General features: G+C 35.8%; 2 long non-coding RNA genes across 2 annotated transcripts; both read left to right on the top strand.

Annotated features, from left to right (window-relative positions):
* The first annotated feature begins 1058 nt into the window (after nt 1-1058).
* Nucleotides 1059-19665, top strand: LOC148909847 (uncharacterized). The gene is made up of 3 exons (XR_016120228.1): nt 1059-1542; nt 18782-18906; nt 19555-19665. It is a non-coding gene; the product is annotated as an uncharacterized LOC148909847 (long non-coding RNA).
* A 1075-nt stretch (nt 19666-20740) lies between these two features.
* Nucleotides 20741-23032, top strand: LOC148909848 (uncharacterized). Its single transcript, XR_016120229.1, has 3 exons — nt 20741-20855; nt 21319-21410; nt 22682-23032. It is a non-coding gene; the product is annotated as an uncharacterized LOC148909848 (long non-coding RNA).
* Nucleotides 23033-24605: the final 1573 nt, after the last annotated feature.

The raw sequence follows: 24605 nt of genomic DNA on the forward strand, positions 1-24605 counted from the left end.
TTGATGTAAACATTGTTTGCAATAGAGACCAATTATTATCATTGTTTTCATTGATTGACCCATCCTTTGATGTAGAGAGAATGAATCAATTATAAGAAAGCTGCTTTCCCTATTTGTTGTTGTTGTTTGTGATCGTCTAAATCAAGAGTTAAAAGTAACTTAAACAATGACATTGAGCGAGCCGCTAAGCGCTTTCGAAACCATAATAAATCACTGCTGTTAAAATAAATCAAGAACTGGGAATAAAAGCTAGCTGGCTACTAAGCGAATCAAAGATATATAAAGTATCCACATCTTAGAATAAATAAACACTTGAAATATCAAACTAGTTGGGTCTTGACTTGAGGCATCGAAGTATTGATTGTTTGTTTGATTGAGTTGTTTGTTCAAGCGATTCGCCGCTTGAGCTAGTGGAATGGCTGGCTGTTGACCGATCGAAGAAGCTTTTTATCAATGTTATCTAGCTCACGAAGTGATTGAAGAAGCTCACTGACGGATTGAATGAGCTCCAATTCGGCTCGCAAGGAAGAGAGTTAAGTCTTCGCATTGATCTATCGATCTGTTGATCGAAGCAGAATTCAGTCCTTTCTTGTCGTAAGTTGTTCGCAGTTTAGAAGCCGTAAAGCCCTTGCAGTCAATGATGAACGTCTTTCGGCAACCTCAGTACCATATAGAACCAATATCGAATTCGAGAAAGGTTGTGCGATCGAAGAAAAGTCGAGTTAAAAAGTCTTCTTTACGAGCGATGCAAACGGCTCTGTTATTGAGCGATAAAAAACACTGTCTAGACACGGCCAGACACCGCTAATGGGTTGGCGAGAAAAAGCCCTCTCGCTGCCTAGTGCATGAAAAACAGAGTACGTGACCAACGACACGTCACGAGGCCCCTAGCCTGATGTACAGACAGACAGATCTAGACGCGCGTGCCCAAGTTTAGGCGCCAAAACAACCAACCGTTGGCGCCAAAACAGTAACGGCCACACTGCCCCCTTAAATGATGGTCAAGAAACCACAGGAAACCCAACCGTATGGCCCACCGGCATAGCCTCCTGCAGTAGAAACACATTAATAGAAGTGCTTGGGCACCCTCCAACTCGCTCCTCGCCCTTGGGCCACACGTTCACTGGCCTCCGAAACTCCCTGTGAGGGTGCCCAAACACCGATCAAGCCACCAGGTCTGGCCCTACATGGTAGCACCCAAACTAAACCCACCTATTTCTCCATATTGATGGCCAAAAAAAACCTCCCTATTGCTCACCATGCAAGACCCTCTACACACTTCTTCGTGCACAGCTACATTGCTGCCTTCATTAGGCTTAATGATGCCTTCGGGCACCTACTGGCTCATCTACAATTCCCTTCCCCTTTCTTCTTCTACCGACCAGCGACGAGCGACTGAACGAGCGAACGCACGAGCTCGATACCAACTCTCTCTTTATACGCGGCCTATATGCAAATCTCCAATACTGTACGCCATCTTGTTTACCACACTTCTTCTCCTGCTTACTTCCTTCCAATACACACGTCTGCTCTACAACCCAGGTAAGCTTCCTTCATTGTTTTTCAGTCGTGCTTCTTATTCGTAGTCGTTCGCCAGCGACACTAAAACTTAGGCTTTTCTCTAGTCATGCTAAGCTACTTTAATACACTTCATAGACTTCCGCTGCTTACATTATCCCATTATTGCTTACAATATCCCATCACTACCAATACTCTTTACACCACCTCTAGGGTATCTTATATTCTACTGTATGAATAAACTACATTATTATTATTATTATGTCCCCTCACTAGCATATCAAATAACTAGTACGATATATCCAAACAATAGCTTCTGCAAAAATGTCTGAACAGAAATTGTTCAAAACCAATATCTTTTATTTTTCTACTCCTATAAATCTCATGCTTTATATATAGGGTTTGTAGTTTTTATCACACTGCAACCTTCCTCAAAGTCAAATACAGGGTTACTTCATTATAAAACATTGTTGGCCATTAAATGCATGCATGCATGCATGTGGCCTCTAGGGTTGCTACAATTGCACCAAAGCCTTCATATTTTTTATTCATGTGTTTATTTTAACTACTCTCATGGTCACAACAATAAAAATTTAATAGCAATAATAATACTGATAATAATTTGAAATAACAGCATAAGTAAATAGATTGATGTGATTCTGTCTTTCATTTTTGCCATTCCTATATGTATTTTCCTACAGTTTTTTTTTTGGATTTTTTTATTCGGGTTTATAAGAAAATTATATCTATCATTTTCACATAACTATTCTAATTGTTTGTTTGTAATTGTCTTAATTTTTTGTCGTACTTCATTTCGTTTCTTTTCGTGCAAGGGACATTTCTAATGAAAGTATTTTTCATCTTCAACTTCTTGTTCCCCTGTTCTTCTGTACCTTCCAGTATTTTATTTGTCTAGCTTTATTGTCTAGCCAACTGAACACTAACACAGTAAACCATAAACATCAGATGTAATTTTAATATTACATTCCCTGCTGATTTGCTGCATGTATTTTTAAACTTATCCTAGAACTGAAATCCATTTCTTCCCAAGGTTAATTGTTACAAAACACCAACCAACTTAGACTTTTTGAACTTTCGAATTTTCACACCATTCACTGGACTTGTACTCCAACTCGACTGTAATTAATGTTGTCTAATTTGAACCGATAATAGATATTTTATGCACCGAAAATTGAACTACAATATCTCTACTACTAACAGACTTACCAAACTCAATAGCTTTTGAGATAACTAGAATATAAATTATTATTACTTTTCCTATTTGACTCATTTACTCATGACTCAAGACACGTGGCTCTTTCGAACGACTTTCTCAGTTAAAAAAAAAGGATTAAAGAATTTCAATGTTTGGTTCTTCAGAGCCAGCACCTTTCACCACTAGTAGGATATAACTTATAGCCTAGTAGTAGCTCATCCCATCAGAACTCAACATTGATGATAGATATCGACTACTATAGTTGCATTTGACAAATATACATTACTTCTAATGAAAACTTTAAATAACAAAACTAGCACAAATTAGTACAATGTTTTGTAAGTCTATAGTCTAATGAGATCTACTGAATTTACTAATACATACAAATTCATGCAATTTCTTACAAAGTTTTTCTTGAATATATGCTAACAGTTTAGTTTTTTTTCTTTTCTTGCATCTACATGTTTGACTGATTAGTTGGATTTCACTACAACAATTAGTCCTGACTAAGTGCTAATTAGTAAACCTAATTCCATAGTTTTCTTTTGTGTCTGTTTTTTTTTTCCAATAAATACTTTATTAACACGAAGACGTGACAATAATTTACAATATACAAAAAGCTGTATACAAAACATTTTCTGTTTTTTTCCTTATATTTCTTATTCCTGATACACGCTTTTTTGTTTTGTCTTGTTTTGTTTTTGTTTTTTTAACCGACTTCCTACTCTTACATTTTTTAAATGTTTTTTTTATTTAATGTTTTAAATATTTTTTGCTAATTGCTGTTGCTAGTCTTCCTTTGAATGCCAGTCATTTCGAGACACTAAAATACGAGTTCGAGACAGGCATATATCCGTTTCGATACACCTCATACACCGTACAATATATATCATATATATAGGACTTTACAGGTTCAAAACAATCTTATAAAGATAAGTATTTATTGCTATGTTGCATAATTTTTTTTATTTGTTGGTGTGGTTTCGTTGGTGTATAGTGCATCGAAAATCTTTATTATTATTGTCAAGGTAAAAGCATATGAATTATTGACTTTTGAAGCATTTGGTTGGTTGTGCGTATTTGCTGGTTAGGAGTTAAAAAAGCCAATAAAGTGCCGTGATAGGTAGATTTTGATCCGCTTGGAGCTCAAAGCTCGATGGATCTACTCTGGAGTTTTTTTGACGTGGATCGAATTCATATACTTTCACCTTGATAAAAATAAAGGTTATACTAGTATATTCTCTAACTTTAATGTGTGCTTCTGATAAAGATTTTTGAAAAAATCGTTGAGTTCTGACTAAGATCTGGTAGTTTTGACTAGTCGAACATTCTTTTTGTCGAGTCTAAATATCTCGTCCGCGTCTAAAGTTTTTGAGCTAGTCGTTTGCGTGTTAAATTTTCTCTCTAAACTTGAATCCCCTTTCATATTTATCTAAAAATTCTTCATAAAGTTTAGAAGATGTGAGTTTCTGATAAAGATTTTGGAAAAAATCATAGTTTTCTGATTAAGATCTGGTAGTTTGAGGAGTCGAACATTCTTGTTGTCGATTGACGAGTTTTGCAAGTCAATAATTCACGGAAAACTTGGTAATGTTTGGTCTGGTATCCTCGTATCTCAACATAGCAATAAATACTTATCTTTATAAGATCGTTTTGAACCTGTAAAGTCCTATATATATGATATATATTGAACGGTGTATGAGGTGTATCGAAACGGATAGTATGCCTGTCTCGAACTTGTATCTTTAAGTGTCTCGAAACGACCCGTCTCGAAATGACTGTGTCTCGAAATGACCGGATACCCTTCCTTTTCTTTCTTTTTTCTTTTTAATTTTTTTTAAAATTTTTTTTATTTAACCGACCTGTTCCTCTACTATTTACATAACAATTGTATGTTTTTTAAAATGTTTTTAAAATGTTTTCCTTATCATATGTTCTTTTCTTAATATGATAGTTTTAATTACTATGATACTTTTGTGTCTGACTATTAGATGTTGACTAGTATTTTTTATTTCAGTGGGTTAAATGCCTACGGTAAAATACGCTCAACTGGACTTGGTGTTATGTAAAAGTCTCCCCGCATTAGATTCACTGATAATACAATACATGGTTTGATGTAAAATATATATGTCTCCCTGCCCCCATTTGTCTCATAATTATTAATGCACATGGTACTTCTTTCAGTTCATCTACTCGACAGTAAAGCTATGTTTCTTAAACACCAAACATTTAATAATAATAATAATAGTGCAATTATATAGCGCATATCCAAATGAATGCTCTATGCACTATAATAATAACAATAATAATCAAAAACTCATGATGACTAAAAATCAAAATAGTTTTTAAACAGATAAGTTTTAAGTTGCAACTTGAATTCAAGGACAGTTTGACAGGATCTTAAAGATAGAGGTAGAGAGAGTTCAGGTGCAGCAAAAGAGAAGGATCATCCACCATAAGTTTTCAGATTGTAAATTGGTATCTTAAAGAGAAAAGAGTTTGAAGAACGGAGAAGTCTTGAAGGTTTGTAGGAAGTAATCATACTCTTTATGTAGTTTGGAGACAGATGGTGAAGAGCATTAAAAGTGAGTAATAGGAACTTGTATTTTATACGTTCTGATACAGGTAGCCAGTGAAGCTTCTTTAAAATTGGAGTGATATGGTTATGTTTTCTGGAGAGAGTTAGCAGTCGGGTAGCAGCATTCTGAATAGATTGGACCTTGTCAATAGAACATTTAGGAAGACCAAACAAAAGAGAGTTACAATTGTCAATTTTCGATGTTATAAAAGCATGAATCAGTTTCTCAGTGGTAGTGAAAGAAGTGAAAGAAAGAAATCTTTGTATTCTGGAAATATTCTTGAGATGGTAGAAAGCAGACTCTGGTAGTTGTTTGATTTTTGTAACCATGGAAAGAGTCGAGTCAAACATTACACCAATGTTTCTTGTAAGGGGGGACAGAGAGATAACATTAGAACCATATTGGATTGAAGGATATAAAATTAAAACCAAAAGAAACTATAATTATAAGTTATAGATTTAAGTACACAAACTAACATACTTAAATAATATATCATGAAAATGTAAAATTAGGATTTAAGGATTTATATTGTCTTAGAATTAACTTTACTAAAATTACTATTCACCTGGACTCATGACCATCATAACCAATAGACCTCCTGGGCTGGGGTGTAATGTTTTCCCATTTTAAACCTTGTGAAATTCCCTAGAGTATCATTTCTTTGCTTAACTTTGTTTTTCTCAGTTGCAAATTAAAACGAAGATTCAATTCAAACAAAGTATCATATTCTCAGGGGAATGACACATGGTCTGAAATGGGAAGTCATTATGCCCAAGCCGACAAGGTCTATTCAGCATGCATGCATGCTTCTTCAGTTAATCAATCTCACTGTTAAGACAGCTGCTTGAAATTTTTCTAAGTGCATAATATTGTAATGTTTAAAATATGAGCAATAACCAGCGTGAGTGATTGTATGGCAGATACAACGAGGACACAAATGTTGTAATCTACTTATCATATTCATCTTTAATGAAGATACTGATTTCTGAAGAATACATTTCAAGAGTAATGTCATTTAAGAAAATACAGTTTGAGCATGCGTACAATGTTTTCTGACGTCACATATTGTTTGAAAAAGAAAGAAAGAGTGTTACGTATGTAAATCTACAACTACTTGCGTTGGACATGCAGAATAGACCCTAGAGCTATGAAATCCACGCGCCGCCTCTTTAGCAACTTCTCATACTTAATTTTTTCCAATTTATTGACGACAAAGGGTGCGAAATTTGGTAAGCTAATTTTTTAATCTTTCATATGCTTGAAAATGTGCTCTTTTTTAATGCGTTTTCCAGGTAGTTCAACGTTAAACTTCTTTGCCCAGTCTCTCCCTGTTATTTCTTATAATCCTTATCTGAACAAGTCTTACCAACCAAACTGGAGGTTTCTACCTCAAATCTGAAGGTGGAGGGTGAGACTTATAATACTACCAAATCAATAGCAAATGGATTTAAGCGATTTTATGTGAGCATTGGAAACAAACTAGCTGAATGCTTTACATGCAATCTTAGAACTAGTGCCAACGACTCTGCTACTTGTCAGAACTCTTTTACACTTACACCTGTGACAAATGAATTTGTGTCCAAGTTTATCACCCAGTTGAAAACTAACAAGGCTTCTGGTCTGGATAAGACAAGTGCACGTATGCTCAAAGATGCAGTGTCGGTGATTACGCCTTCACTTACCCAGTTGTTTAATCTATCTATCATGAACAGAACATTTCCTAAAATCTGGAAATCAGCGAGAATTGTGCCAATCCACAAATCGGGTGCGAAAGACAATCCTTCTAATTATCGATCCATATCCATTCTCCCGACGATCAGTAAGATCTTGGAGAAAGCCATTCATACACAGCTAAATTCATATCTTAATGACAATCAACTTCTTACGACAAAGCAGTATGGCTTTCGATTTAATTCCTCTACAGTGATTGCCACAGCAAAGTTTACAGATAACGTGTTAAAATCAATGGATGATGGAGAACTCACTGGTACTTTCTTTCTCGATTTGGCGAAGGCGTTCGACACCGTCAACCATAAGATCTTACTACGAAAGCTATCTTCTCTTGGTGTTGATGCCCATAGTTGTGAATGGTTTGAATCCTTCTTGACTGGTCGTTCGCAAGTTACTGTTATCAACAAAGCGCAATCTGAAACTGCTCAAGCCTAGGAGTGGCCCAAGGATCCATCCAGGGACCCCTTATGTTTATCATCTATATGAACGACCTCCCTAACACCTTAGAGTTTTGTCGTGTAACTCTGTTTGCCGACGATACAGTGCTGCACTTTTCATCTAAATGCTCAGATACCTTACAGGAGAAATTAAACTGTGTCCTTCAAAAAGTCTGTAACTGGATTAAGATGAACCATCTGACAATTAACATCAAGAAATCCAAATTCATGATTATTGGCAGTTCTCAACGCCTGGCAAAGCTATCCTCAACTCTGGTGTTCTCCATCGAGGATGTTCCCTTGGAAGAAGTGCAGAGCTACAAGTATCTTGGTGTAGTCATCAATAAAATTTTATCATGGCATGAACACATAGACTATGTCAAATCTAAGATAAACAAAAAGCTAGGGTTGCTTAAGCGCATTAAGAATTATTTGCCAATCCACAGTAGGCTATTATTTTATAATTCTTATATTTTGCCATTGTTTGACTATGCTGATATAGTCTGCGGGTGGTCGGGGTAATGAGTCCTTAATTTCAGATTTACAAGTTTTACAGAACAAAGCTGCGCGTATTATCCTGGACCTTTCTTATAGGTCTTCTGCAAGTGCTGCCTTACAGAGTCTTTCCTGGATTAATCTTAAGATTAGAAGAAAGATGCATCGTCTAATTTTCATTTATAAATGTAGGAACAAGCTCTTTTCACATAGGTTTGATCTAAGATATCAGCAAGATATTCATAGGTATAATACCAGATTTAAGTCTAATATTCGTAAGACAGCAGCTAAGCGTAATTGGGGACACTGGACATCAATTAATTTCGCTAGTGATTCGCTAGTAATGACTGGAATGATCTGAAGCATGAAATAAGGGAAGCTAGGAATATTACGACTTTTAAGAAGCTTATAAAGGGTAAGGGATTTAATTATTGTAAGATAGTTTTCATATTAACAGTTTTTGAATCATGTTGACCTTTAATAGTGTTTTACCTGCTGCTAGCATGGTTGATTTGAGGGAGGGTATTTTTATAAATCTTTATATTTATATCTAGATTTTCTTAGTCCTTTAGATTTATTTATTATTAAATTAGTTTTATTTATAGGGCAGGACCCTATTGTAAAAGACATGTGAAGTAGGCTTCCTGAATAAAGATTGATTATTATTAAGACTGAGTATCTTGCATTCTATCCAGAAAACCTGTCTTCAAAACTCAAATGTGGTCTTGGTTGTCACATATAAACTGCGTGTTAAGTAGATGAAAATGTCTATGCCCACTGTAGAAATTCGCTTTGAGATTCTGTTGATGGCATTTGCATTTCATGCGGAGTAACGTCAATACACACTACGGCATCTGGAAATTCCGCCCAAGTATTGCGCATGTCATTCCACTCCCGTCTAGTAGGGCCACCTAACCTTGACATTAAAGTGACGCCACAGAATTATGACTCCTTGGTAGATATAGGAAGTTACAGATTGAGGGCTGACATCGAACATGAGGGCAAGAGTGTGTAGATGGGTGTATCATCGAAGCCAAATGAGAACAAGAAGAGGGCTGTTCATAACGTTCAGTTTAAATCGTCCCATTCTTTGTCTCAGGTTGTTTCGTCTTTTTAGGAGGAGGAAATTCATGCTCGTTTCTCAAGCCATTTGCAAAAATGATTCTAGGGTTTCACCGGTGTTTAACCAAAAGAGATACAGTTGTTGTGAAATAAGAGCGAACAAGTCCAGGGACGGCGGAACCGGGGGGGCTTTTTGTGAAATTTTAATACATTATCACTAAACTCGGGCCCTCCCCACCTTGCCATACAATGTCACTATTGGGCCCCCCAATCAAAAAACTGCTCCGCCGTCCCTGAAATCACGACCTTGAAATTGGTATCCATGGAAATCATAAAAAAGTTTGTCTCTGCAAGTTGAACTTCAACTGCAGGAACAATCGAGGTGAGTAAGGCCAAGAGTAGTACTTGAGTGTTGAAAATGAGTATCAATAAACGAAATATTTCTTCTGGACCATGAACATCAAAGTGAGGCGGCGTAACGAAAACCAACGCGCGAATAGCCGCAGCCGCTGTAACTTGACCCAAGTTTTGGCGATCCATATACCCCTATGTAAATTGCACCAGACTAATATCATGCTTCTGTTATGGGATGGACTTCTCTCGGTAGAGCTACTCGGGATCTTTATTCTACTATCTCTTCATTTTATACTCTATCTCTACTCTTCTTCTCTATCTGACTTAAACTAATTACATGAGCTCTATTCATAATAACTTCATGACAGGTGTCATTCTACAATCAATATGATATTATCGCTGAGTCTTGATTGGCTAATTGAAATAGTAAATTCCTTAGTGTGATATCTCATTTAAGAGTAATACAAGTGAAAATCATAGAACTAAACATACCTTAAACTAAAGATAATATGTGAATATATAGTAAATGTATAGAAAGGTCTACAAGGAATATTCATATCATAAGATTTAACAGAATAGTGCTAAAATAACTAAGCAAAGGGGTAAAGAGTGTTTAGGGTGTAACCACAGCTGCACATGCTAATGGGAGGAGCTAAGTAGTTTACTTGTAAATTCAAAGCATACCATCATCTAAACTCGTGCGTGATGGCAGCCTTACTCAAATCTTCTATCGATATTTTCAATAACTAATTGATCGTTCTTTATCTTGTTTTCATACGAGAAGAAATAGTAATTAGAAAACTGATGTCTAGCTTAGTCTGTAAAAACTTCTTTCAAGTAGTGTTAATATAGCTTGATTGTTGGATTCGTGTTCCCTTTCACCTTGCTGAAAAGCACTCGTGAATATGGGCGTGAATTTCACACTTGTCCATCCAGACATGCTGCAATTTACCTATAAAAGTGTGTTATCAAAGAACAGCAGACCTCCTTTTCTCCAGAACCATGGATGGCGTATGGAGGTCGTACGAAGAATTTATAGCCGAGCAACCCGAAACAAGAACCTGCATGTGCATTTAGGTTGGGGAGGAAGAGAAAAGAATAGTAATAAAATCCTATTTGCGCTCTGGTCATAATGGATGGGATGTTGTTTTAAAGGCCTTAAGAGAGAAAGTTGAAAAGCTCCCTCTCAACTCTGCAGAAGCTTCATATTGCGTTAGGAGAATACAGCGTATTGTCCGCCAAGCAACTGGGGAAGCTGCACAGAACTCGACTTCCACTCTGCCTGCTGATGTTTCTAAACGCCCATCCTGTACTGAAACAGCTACATAAATGGTTCTACATAAACAAATGAGATACGCGAAGACGCGGACGCCAGAAGAAAGGCGAAAGGAGAAGCTTAGCTTTTTCTAAGAGTTTGTCTGGGGAATCTGAGAATGAGAGACAGCCGCCCGAGAAGAAAGCGAAGAAAACCATTAGAGAAACAACTGAAGATGCGCAGATTGCGCACACCAAGATGTGTGCAAAGCCACTGAGGGCCTTGACAAAATGTCGAATATACTGGATAAACTTGACAAAAAGCTTGGTGAAATGTAACACAGGATAAACACCTGTAACCTTGATAAACACCTGTGTTCACGTTGCCTGTTTTTTCTATTAATAAAACAGTCTATTTTGAAAATAAAAAGTGTCTGTAGTAGCACATAGTGCATTTGCAAAAAACCGTATCACCTTTTCTCCCAAGCAAAAAAAGATCAACAAAATCATAGGTCAATATGGCCGGGCAGAGTTCATAGAGTAAAAATTGGAGGTATTGTAGGTGTTCTGCTCGAATGCGTGCTTTAGCTTACCAAATTTCGCACCCTTTCGTCAATAAATTGGAAAAATTAAGTACGAAAAGTTGCTAATGAGGCGGCGCTTGGATTTCACAGATCTTGGGTCTATTCTGCATGTCCAACGAAAGTAGTTTTAGATTTACATGCGTAACACTCTTGTGCGGAACAACTCTACTGTTTCGCCAAACACTCCACAGCAACGGTTTCAGAACTTCCAATACTTTCTTTATTAACTATAACTTTTACATCTTGATAGCGTTCAGTTCGAATTCTAAGCGAAGAACAGTACAAAAGAAAAAAGCCTTGAAACATTGTCTAAATTAATCGAGCTAACTGATACAAATTGCACTTGCAAAAAGAAAAAAAAAAAACAGGAGATGCATGAGCGGACCTTAAGCTTTTATGGGAGGTGCACGTGCACCCCTGGTTACGACCCTGATGAAGGAGGTTTTGTGTCTAATATAGATCCGTCTTCATTTGCACAAACTTTAGCTTGGATTTTCTCTATCTAACTTGGTTCATTTCGTAATGAATTCGGTACAATGATAGAACATACATCATGAATTTTCTAAGCCGTTTAATAAAGTCGCAGATCGTGTCTTATCGGGTCTAAAACCACTCGGCTGCGCCTCGTGTTTCATTCCTGCTCGCTTATTAAACATTACATGTTCAATTTTTGCCAGCTTCGTGACACTCAGTTTTGCATGTCACTATTTCAGATCAGCTGGTTAGCTGTATGGGCTTCAGAGTGTTCTCATGTGACCCAATTTGTGCGATTTCATTGGGCGTCAGCCTAAACACACTACAGTCGACTCTCCCGTAAGCGACCACCTCGGGCCAGGAGAAAGTGGTCGCTTACAGGAGATGGTCGCTTACGAGAGTTAACACAGGAAGCCCAAACAATGGGAATCCTAACGCAGGAAGCCTATACCCTTTATAATTTTGTTACTCTAGTGTAAATCTACTGTATTAACGATTAAAATGTTTTAATCAAAATTTTGAATGTGCTTTATGTTTACAGTAGTGTAATTGTCAATATTTCGTCGGGTTTTCAATACACGATGACTCTATGTTCTTAAATTGTTTATTGCATAGGATCTGTCACCATCACCATTACATCTTGGGTGGTCGCTTACGGGAGAGGAAAAACAATGAAAAGTTCCAAAATTATAACCCCAAAGGTGGTCGCGGTCGCTTATGAGAGTGGTCGCTTACGAGAGAGTTTTTTTACAGAGTTTATATGGGGAGCAAAACGGGAAATTCAAAAAGTGGTCGCTTATGGGAGATGGTCGCTTACGAGAGGGTTGTTCAAAGAGAGTCGACTGTATTCATAAATATAATCTCTAATATTCCAGTACTTTTAGTGTTGATTATGCATGAAGTGATTATTTGAATGGTAAAATATTTCTTGATTTGAGCGTAGGTGCTTTACTTTATCATAGTTTATACTTTATGACCCCTTATTGTTATCAGGCATGTTTAGTGGATATGAATAACAAGCTGCATGACTTTTCTGTATATAATTATACACCTACCCCTCTAACTCAATGTATTGAGGTATGTTTGTGGATATGACTGCACAGCTACTATGGAAACATAAATTTATTTGAATCTACTAATTTTAGTGCACATTTAAATAATCATAGGATGATCCACGATTATAGTTAATAATAATTACATGTATATTTTTAGACAAGCTATCAAAGTCATGGCTCATGCGCACTCCTAAATGTCAGTCTATGACTGCAGGGGTAACATCTTGAGATTGTATTATTCGGTCTTTTCAAATGAATAAATTGTTATTCATTTATTTATTTATTTATTTACTGCAAAATTTAGCGACTTGAATTCATTATTTCTCCTGAACTCATGAAGCAACTGCTCTCAACTTGATAAATATTATCAACAGTTATGACTTCTTTATATTTCTTAAGTCTTATTTTTTAAGTCCAATCGTTCATGGCTCAAAAGTTGCTTTTTGGAAATGTACAGTATGCCCACCTATTCTTTGCTTTATACTCTTTCCACTTAAGGTGGCTGCCTACTTTTGAACGTTCGAATTGAGCCCTATATGAGCGCGCGCTCAATAACCGCTGAATAATCTACAAGATTTTATTGAAGAACCATACGTGTTTTGAGCTTCAACAGGGCAAAACCCTCAAATTTTGCACGGGACTCTCTGTTTTTTAAAAGCTCATTTGAAAAAACTCCTAAAAATCTAGGTTATATCAACATTTTAGAAAAAGTTTAAATCAGTAACACATGAAAAGATAGATTTTTGTAGGGATTTTTGTTCGACTTTATGAGATTTTTTAAGAGCACCGAAACTACAAAATATGACAAATCAATGTATTTTTTTGTATTTTTGTCGAAAATATCAATGTATTATTGTAGAATGATTGACTAGCCTTCATTCGTGCAATCATAGAGTCTGCAAATAACTATTATCTTATGAATCTTAAATTTTTTCTAATCACTTCCGGTGGCGCAATTTTTACTCCAAAAGCTCGTGCGTAGGCCTCCATTAAATGCTGATTATCTCGAAAACGAGCTCGGGACACCCTATTTTTCTTTCCAGATTTGGAATCAGCATTAAATTTCAATTCGGAAAATCGAAGTTTAAAAAAAAGTTTAAATCAATTTCCAAAAGTAGGCAGTCACCTTAAGAAAAATAAGAAAAACAAACTGACACAGTCTATATTAAATGCGCATAAGCATACCTTCTGTAAGAAAGGCAGATTTCGAGGACATATTTAAAAATCTTGAGTTCTATTCAAATGTTTCGTTAAATGCCTTAATTTTGCAAACAAAGAAGCTTTTACAAAAAGAAACCATATTGAAATCCCAGAGTTTGGGATAGCTGTGGTTAAAGAAGCAGATCTATTTCCGGTTATTTGTACGGATTGAGTGGCCCTCTGATTGGATAAAACGAGGTGGAAACTTGAAAAACCGGTTTTTTGGTTTGAGCGCCACGTTTAAAAATCCAAGACCCCCAAAAAATCTTTCTCTTTTCGTGTGCCGTTTGTCCTTCGACGTTCATGTTGGGGGTGTTGGGTGTCTTTTCTGTTCTAAAAGAAACAAAACTTCAATACAAAGGTTTACTTCGCACTGGCTGGACACAGCACCTTCTTCTTGCCATAGAATGTTAGAAAACATGTTGTTCATCAGTTCGTTCTCTTCACTTGAAAGCAAGACTCGTGCAAGAAGACGCACACAAAACAATACTGTTAGGAGACCAGAAAACGAAAGGTACTCTCATTTAAGACTATTTATTGTTACTATAATAGTTCTTTATTTTTTCTGTACCGTTGGAGCTTTGCGTAATTTTATTCCAGAGGAGTTCGGACTAGAATAAGGCTTTCAATCTAAGCTTTTGATGCTTTTAGGTAACGCAGGGTTTGTGCTACTCCTTGAAATCCTTGAAAAGTCCTTTTATTGAAAACACGTTTTTCAAGGGCGCTTGAAAAGCCCTTGAAAATAGGGGAAAACGCCAAAACTCCTGGAATACTCCTTGAATTTAGTACAAACTGAATGTTATTTCTAACTTTCCTTTTAAAATAAATAACGATTAAAATTGATAGAAGAGTTTCTGGTTGCTTGTTTAGTGGTTGGTTGCGTGTCGTGCTCGTTTTTTTATTTAAGCTTGTGGCCCCGGATGAATTAGCTGCACTTTAACAATGAAACAATGTTTAAAACCACGTTCTAATACAAAAAACTTTGTCCTTGAAACTCGAAGTTTTGTGCTTGAAAAGTGCTTAAAAAGTCCTTGAATTTTGTAACGAGAAAGTAGCACGAACCCTGGTCACATACTTATACCTAACATGACATTACTAATGAACTTGGTTTAAATATTCCATTAATTATAATGACAGTTTAAAATCATAACAACTAAGAATAATTATTAAAATTCTAAAATACATTTGTTTCACTACATAAATACACATACATAAGATTTTTTTAAAATTAGTTGTTGCCAAATTAATTCCAAACTTTATGACTATTCATTTTGCATTTATTCTGCTGCTTGAGATCATCCATAGGGAATTCGAAGCAGAATGATATTTACCTTCCAGGTTATATATTGAACGAAAGAAAAGACATTTAAGACATTATCATCAGGACAAATTTATTGAATTACTGTCATTAATTGAAGCATATAGAAATTCATTTTATTGCAAAACAATTAGAGACTTTAACTCATTACCAAATCATGCACTAGACATTGACAATTTATATCTCTTGATAGATATATATGTTTCATCTTAAAGCATTTATTTCACTTATTTTCTTTTTCATGAATATTTTTGCATTTTTATATTTTGCCATTCTTTTTATATTTGTTGCTATCACTTTTATATTTTAATATTCAATATTATTTTGTATATAGATCTATTTTAGTTATACGTTTATCAGTGTTGGGTACCCCCTTTGATGGACTTATTGATTTTGATTCTTAGGGGAGAACAATCCAAGTTCTGATATACATGCATATACTTGATGCTCATTCGTTGAATCCTAATAGCATTTAAAAAACATTTTCTTTCAAAAATCACTTTTATGTCAACAGTGTAGTAGTATGGTTGCAGTATTTTCGTATAGGGACTTCTCTTTTCAGAGATATAAACATTTGAAATATTGAATGGGTTACAATTTGCAGTGTAATTTAATAGGACAACTGTTCTGAAGTGATATGAACTAAAGTGTACGAAGACATATATTTCAGTTATAAGAATGATTTGCAAATGAAAAAAACAGCAGTACTTTACACAACAAAATTTTTGTATAATAAATTAGTCTTGAATTTATGTCATCTCATTTGCATATTGATATTTCAAATGCTTATATCTTTGAAAAAAACTTTTGCATTCAAAAATACTGTAACCATACTACTACACTATTCAAATATAAGAGATTTCAAGAGAAAAAAAAATCCCTGGATATACACTTTAACAAAACTTTAAGCTTACTGCTTATGCAGGATTTTCTTATTATATTGTTTCAGAAAATATTTGTCCTTGACCACCCCCTTACATAGGAATTTGGAAATTCTGGGGGTGGGAGTCAGATAATGAAAAACTTACGAAGTTTGCACAGAAATTAATTGGAATTTCTGGGACTGTGTCAAGGGTGGATCCAGCCAAAATTTTGGGGGGAGCGGTTCCTAATTGAGTTTCATCCGCCAACACAACAGAAAACAATAGAAAAAAGCACCTAATTCCTCAGGTTTTTTTTTGATGAAAAGGTAAATTATACACCGTGAAAAGATGAAAAAACTTATAACTGAAGTTTCGGACGCTAGTCCTTCCTCGGAGTAGAAGAGAAAGAAGTGGTAGAAAGGAGTGTGTATATGATAGAATAAGACAAAAGAAACCAATGAGAGCAAGGTAGGCAAGGAAACAAAAACAAACAATCAAGAAGACAAAATCAAAAATCAAAAGCAAAGGTTAGTTGAAAGTAAAATAAAGCGTTCATTAATCCCATTGGGACTAAGAGTGCCCAATAGGTGAATAAGCCCCATTTCTTTGGTCTTGTGACAATCATTGTTGCCGTTTTTTCATCTTTTCAGGGTGTATAATTTATCTTTTCATCATTACTGTTTCATTAGAAACACCGATGCAGCTCACACTAGTTTTTAGCTAGTTATATCAGGTTTTTTTTTTCTGCTGAGATCTGCTGGGGGGGGGGGGGGGGGGGGGCTTCAGCCCCCTTTTATCCCCCTGGATCTGCCCTTATAATTGAGTGTAAAGGGGACTTTTGTTTTCATGAAAGAAGGGGATGTGGATCATTTCTTGAACTACACCTGAATGTTATATTTTACAACCACCATTTCCCATGCAGGGCTCTTCTGTGAGGTTCCCTCCACACACACTACCATTGCCACTACATTCTATATTTACAACATACAACACTCAACTCACATGTTGCTTTTTTTACTGAGGGAGGAAACTGGAGATCCCAGAGAAAACCCTCTTGGTAAGGGGGAGAACATCACAAAAAACAAACTCCATTAACACTATTATTAATTATGATCCTGAGTCTGAGCTTGGGCTCGAACCCGGACCACAGTGTGAAGAGAGTCTAGTGGTAAACCACTAATATTATAGCCACCCATGCTACACACATTGAATGTACTCCCACAGCAAAATAATAGGAAGTTAAAATTGAGCATGACGAAACACTATTGATAGATATTTTCCAATCTTGGCAGAAAAACTTATGACACTTTACTTAACAAGTATCAGAAGCTTCATAGAAATCAACCAATTTACATGAATAGGATATATCCCAATAGTTCATGACATACCATTGTGCTTTGGAAATCATTTTCGATCTAAATTAAGGTGGTACTGCAGGCTAATGACTGGCCTCATGTTAATATTAATCAGAATAGATCATACATTCTTACAAGCAAGCACTAACGATTTCTTCCTGCCAAATAATATACCAGTAACGCCCCCTTTTCCCTGGACCTGAGTATATTTGCTCAATGAATTCTCATCTCTTAAACCTGTTATTTTTACATTGATTAAATATTTTAAATATTTTTGAATATTTTTTCTTGCCATTATTTTCACCATCATTTCCCGCTTTCATTTCTTTTTATTTCATTTTACTATATATAGATATGTTTCCCTCCTCCCTCCACATGTTCACCTTTGTACTTATAATTAATATACAAATAGTATCCATAGTAAGTACATTACATAGTAAGTACCCCCAAGGTTCCACTTATGGTTTTATTTTAAGGTGGCTGCCTACTTTTGAACGTTCGATTTGAGCCCACGATGCATGTGCGCGCGCTCAAAAGTCGCTGAAAAATCTACAAGATTTTATTGAAGAACCATACGTGTTTTGAGCTGATCAACAGGGCAAAACCCTCAAATTTTTCACGGGACTCACTATTTTTTAATAGCTCATTCGAAAAAACTCCTAAAAAATCTATGTCATATCAATATTTTAGGAAAAGCCTAAATCAGTAACACATGAAAAAATAGATTTTTGTAGGGATTTTTGTTCGACTATGAGATTTTTTAAGAGCACCGAAACTACAAAATATGACAAATCAATGTATCTCTTTGTCTTTTTGACGAAAATATCCTTGTATTATTGTAGAATGATTGAGTAGCCTTCATTCGTGCCATCATATAGTCTGCAAATAAGTATTATCTTATGAATCTTAATTTTTTTCTAATCACTTCCAGTGGCGCAATTTTTATGCTTCCATTAAATTATCTCGAGCTCGGGACACCCTATTTTTCTTTCCAGATTTAATTTAATCAGCATTAAATCTTAATTCGGAAAATTGAAGTTTCAAAAAAAGTTTAAATCAATTTCCAAAAGTAGGCAGCCACCTTTATTCAAATATTATTAAAATTTATTATTCTCTGAGAATATAAAGACGCGGAAATTCGAAGAAATAACCAATTCACTATTTAATCCTGATTCTTCTTATTCTCGGAAGGAATAATAAATTTCAATATTCGAATAATGAAACCATTAATGGAACCTAGGAGGGTAAGCGTGAGCCGTTTTGATTACAATATATGTGTTCTACAGACTATATGGAAAGACATTGGACCTCTTGTGTCTCCATACATGAAGTACCAGGCTTGGAGCAAAATATCAGTAATGGCCGTGTACTACAGAAGGTGTGGAGAGACAAAAATCGTTATTTATAGACGGTAAGAGGCTTTTAGGAACCTTTGAAATGTTGAATTTTATGCTTTTGGTTGTCTGTAACTTTTCCCCTAGGGAAAGGTTATTTAGGGTTAGATGGGGATAAACCGCTATAGGGTGAGGTGGCGATAAACCTCTATAGGATGAGGTGGCAATAAACCTCTATAGGGAGAGGTGGGGATAAACCTCGATGGGGTGATGTGGCGATAAACCTCTATAAGGTGAGGTGGCGATAAACCTCGATAGGGTGAGGTAGGGATAAACCTCGATAGGGTGAGGATGGGGATAAAACCTGAATTCTCTACCCATATTACTTTCAATACCCATGATACTTTGCGTCTTTGGGGGGTAACCAAGGTAAGGTAAATTTTAAACATTTTTTGTAAGTCTGTACATTTTCTGTAACCCTAAAACTTGTGTTGATCAGTACACATAAATAACTTTGAATAAACTGATAAACAATATTGTACAGTTAAAAGCAGGTATATCATAAATTCAATTCAAAAACAATTCAATTTGGGACAGTTTTTTGATTGGTTACTTGCAAGGCATGAAGTATTATGGGTTATGTGCAAATAGAAAATAGGGAGAGGTGTGGATAAACCTCAATAATTGTATAGGGTACTTATGAATTGTTTGTATATTGTTTTCAGAAAAAGACAAGAGATGGACTTAGTATTTTTTCCTTATATAGTTCTTTTAACTTGTAATTATTGTGTTGTAATGCATGTTGTGTTTAAAAAATAAAGTTTAACTTTGGACTTGGTATGTTTCTGTTTTTAATTAATTCCATCTTTACCCTCTCCACGCCCTTTTTGACAAATACCACCCTTAGGTCCAACCCTCATCAATACCTCCTTGAGGTCTGGCCAGCACCAATACCTCCTCGAGGTCTCACCAGCACCACTACCTCCTCGAGGTCCCACCAACACAGATTGTTGCTACCCCCCGCTGACCAGGACCACAGCAGTAAATTACTGTCCCGACAACAGCCATCTTATGAAACCATACCAGCTAACTCTTCTAATGGTGAACACTGCTGATAAGAATATCAGAGTCTGAACTCCCTACAGACCTGTGAGAGTACCTTGATGGCAAGGCAGCCTTTGTACTGTGAGGATTATTGCAAGTAGGAGAATTACTAAATAACCACACCCCACTACCCATAGGTTTTACTGCACGACAGTGATTTATATATCAGAGTGCTGTGATCTATAATGCATTCAATTAATGTATTCAGAGTCTGCTGATGGACTGGGTCTTATTTATTCAATTAAGTATTAATATATAAACACATGGGTAAATGCGAGGCTTCAGAGGGAATGGGCCAGTAATGTATTCAATTAGAGAGTCTGCTAAGGGACTGGGTCTATAATGTACTCAGTCAAGTATTAATATATTCAGCGTCTGCTAAGGGACTGGTTCTATAATGTATTCAATTAAGTATTAATATATTCAGAGTCTGCTAAGGGACTGGGTCTATAATGTATTAAGTCAAGTATTAATATATTCAGAGTCTGCTAAGGGACTGGGTCTATAATGTATTAAGTCAAGTATTAATATATTCAGAGTCTGCTAAGGGACTGGGTCTATAATGTATTAAGTCAAGTATTAATATATTCAGAGTCTGCTAAGGGACTGGGTCTATAATGTATTAAGTCAAGTATTAATATATTCAGAGTCTGCTAAGGGACTGGGTCTATAATGTATTAAGTCAAGTATTAATATATTCAGAGTCTGCTAAGGGACTGGGTCTATAATGTACTTGAAGTTAAGTATTAATATATTCAGAGTCTGCTGAGGGACTGGGTCTATCAGTTAAGTATTAATATATTCATAGTCTGCTGAGGGACTGGTTCTATAGGTTATTCAGGTATTAAGATATTCATCATGTGGGTTGGGTGAATGTGAGGCTACGTGTGGAGGAATCTATCGCTAATGTTGTGGCGGCCGTGTGAGTAAGGTTCATTAAATGATTATAATTACACTTTAAGTGAGATATTTTCGATTTTACAATATGATTTTAAGGTTTATTTTCTGGTTGTGGTAACTGTAAATTTTTGGTAATGACATTTTTCCTTATTGTGGCATTTTAGAATTCATATGATAATTTACATTTTCACCATGCCACTTTTTAGCTTTTGTTATTTTTAGTTAGTTGTTTTAGGGGCTTGAACAAAATAGACTTTTGAATTTGGGTCCCCTTAGGAAATTCTTGGCTATGCCCCCCTAATGCTGATCTCCTGGTATTAAACGTTTTCCATAATTGTTTTTTCTTTTAATTAGTTGATATAGTTTTGCTGCTGTAGGTAAACCGTAAACTTATCACTGTCGTACATACCCCTGAATATTAAGGTATGATTATTTATACTTCTACTCACACTAACCTTCACAGTGACTGTCATTTACATCATCAGCGCACTCCCATTAAATCTGCAAAGAGCCATCACCCGGTAAACTTACCCACAACATTCAGCAAGAGAACAGCCATCTGATAAATGGCAACAAGGTTAGACTCTGTCAGGTTAATCGGTAATTTTTTGCACTGTCTGACGATGATTCCTAGCCTGGTAGGGCAACTTCGGTTAGCACTGATAGGACCTTGTGGGATCACTCTTCGTCTGGCCCCTACCCTTCGACCTGTCCGGCATGGGCGAGCCTAACAGGAGTACATGACTCCGGCCGGCATAGCTCTAGGGGTCATTGGGACACGCAAACCGCCTCACCACGATAAGGTGGTGATCCTATCGAGACGGGTTAGGACCTTTTGCAAGGTATCAAGTGTATAGAGTGTGTGCACCTATGTGACTCAAAATTCATTGAGATATAAACAACAATGAAACAGTCCACCATCTTGTTGACCTAACAAGAGAAGCTAATAAGGAATGTTTTGTTATTGTCAACCAAGATGCCTGCTATGATGTAACATGCACCTGCTCTATTTCATTTTTCTGGTGTACAAAAAATAAAAAGTAACGTTAGATATACAAGAGTGTTTTAAACTAGTGAAGAGTTTCTAGTAGTTTTTTGGAAAAAAATCTTAAACTAGCGGCCAATATCATAATTAATTTCTTTAAAATCGAAATAATTGAAACTGGAATAAATGCAGAATTTAAAAAAAAATTATCTTTCATATGTGATTTTTTTCTGAATTCTAAATTATTTATAGTCTTATACCTCATTCACACCAAGGCTTAAACATGTTTTAAAGTGGTTTAACTAAACAAATTTGGAAAACTATCTACGAACGACACTGCACAATCTTTGGTAAAATAATGCATGTAAATTATCCATTGTTTTGCTCTCATAATATTTTAGAAAGTTTCATTATATTGTTTCTAGTTTTCAATTTTTTTCCTAATGAAAACACAGTTTAACTAAACATGTTTAGGTGTGAATGGGGTATAAGGTTTTGAATAAACAAACTTATACTTTTTTAACCTTAAACTGTGACATTAGAGTGTGCTAAAAATAGTAGTTTTGAATAAGATGTTTCCAATAAAATTATTGTAAACCATAAAGAAAACATAAATGAAACAAATTTTTTGAAATAAACATATTTGCAGGACTCAAAATAGCAAGACAAAATGCAATCCTGCTTTGCTGATTGCAAGTAAGATAAAAATAATCGTCAATTGTGATGTTGAGAATATGTCAACAGAAAATTTCCTTCAAAATTCACTTGTTAAGAAACATTGCCTAAAACATTTGTGTTATTTTAAGCCCTGCATGTTACCAGTTCTATGGCCGAACACTGAACTTGTCCTATTCCTTCTACAGTGGTACTGTACATCTATTAGTAGGGCCACCCTCAGGATCTAGCCAAGGTGTTGCTTAAAAGAGGTTGCCTACAAGAAAAGTCATGAAACTCACCAGATAACCCAGTAATGGCTAGATAATGCGATTATGATTGTGTATTAGCAATTTAGGACTATGATTATGACAACATTTGAATTAAATAATTTTGTAACTCGCTCTAGAAACTCTTTGAGAACTAAGTTTCACTGTTGCACTGTAATTTCTGCTGAAACTACTGTAAAAATGCTTCTCAAAGAACCACCACTGGATGTTTGAGTTGAATAAGCGGCTTGTAAGCTTGTCACAACAAAGAATAAAGAAGAGTTTCCTGTTGTTTCCTGTTGATGTTGTTACATCACATAATAGAGGTAATAATAGCATTTGGAACCAGAAAAGGTGGTGCTGAATAGAAGTGTATTAAATACAGTACTTGAGTGACAAATATTTTGGGACTTTGAAAAGTGGCCACTAAATAGAAGTGGCAGCTTAATAGGTGGTCGCTTAATAGAGGTACCACTGTAGTTTTCTTTTTTTCAAATCTTAATAAAAGCCACTTTTTTACTCCTAGACCTAGGTAAAGTCCTAAAATTCTTACAAAATTCATTTTAGAATTGTTGAGATTCTACAAAATTTTTCTACAGAATCCACTGTAGTGTGGAAATGCAAGAAAAAACATGTCATTGATGTTTGTGGTTGGGATCATGACAAGCTTTTTTCCAGCATTTCCACACTCTGGTAGATTCTGTAGAGAACAAGGTATACTTTTCTCATGGCCTAGGTAATGTAGTAACTATATCTTTTAAATTCTTTATTTTAATACTTGTAATTTCTGAAAAATGCTGGACTAATTCTTCTTCTCTTCATTGCTGGAGGATTCTAGATTTCAATCTCTAAACCATGTTATTTATATTGATATACTTATCGTTGGTCGATGATTCCTGTCTTCAGTAGTGATTGACTTGATCTTGATGGTGCTGCATCATCTCACAAAGGCTTTGCAGCACCACAGCTTGGTATGACTGAATACGACAGATTTGGTGAAGCTATAGAAAATAAAAATAAGAGGAAATTGTCAAAATCGTGTTGCCTGTTTTAGTAACACACATCAGATAGGATCAGATGGCAGAGTTATATCTTAGTTTGAAAACTACAGTAAGCATGGGTAGCACAGCAGTAGGAGCACTCTTCTCATGATCACCAAGGCAATGTTCGTTACTGGACTTGGTGTCATATGTGAGTAGATTTGCTCAAGGTTTCCCTCCTGTACTTCAAGGGTTTTTCTCTTGGGCCCCAGTTTTCTTCCCTACACAAAACCGGCTTTTAGATTCCGATAGACCTATCCTGAATTCGCTTGACTGGTCACGAAACAATGGTTTCAAATCGAGGTTGAACTTGATAAATAAAAGAATCAAGTTCAGTCTCAACTTCAAACCATTGTTTAGTGGTCAGTCAAGCAAATTCGGGATAGGTCTATTGTCAGGGCTCATTGGAAGAAGAGCAACTCTTTGAAATTGCCAAAGTTCAATTTGATGTACAGTACTTATTGAGTGCAAGTCTTAAGGTTCTGCTAAGCTGTGCAATTTTTCCAGCAATGACTCACAATGCTTGTAACATCGCAAGTTCCCAAGGTGAAGTGTTACGATGCAACGCAATTTCAGTAATGATAATGACAATGATTTATGATTCATGATTTACTGACAATGTATAATGCTCTTTCTATATGGATATAATCCAGGGCACTTTACATTGAGTTGTGAATGACAGATTGCATTTATGCAATTTAAAAGCATGAGAGATGGTTAGTATGAAGTGTAGGCACTGAGGGTGTTCACTGCCAGGGTTTCTTAAATATTACATCCTCAGTGGTTCTTTTACATCCCTCCGATATTGGTTAGTAATGATGAGT

Source organism: Actinia tenebrosa, unplaced genomic scaffold, assembly GCF_029948245.1.
Source record: "Actinia tenebrosa isolate PJP-AT-01 unplaced genomic scaffold, QUT_ActTen_1.0 PGA_scaffold1__47_contigs__length_23844297, whole genome shotgun sequence".
Classification (NCBI taxonomy): Eukaryota; Metazoa; Cnidaria; class Anthozoa; order Actiniaria; family Actiniidae; genus Actinia; species Actinia tenebrosa.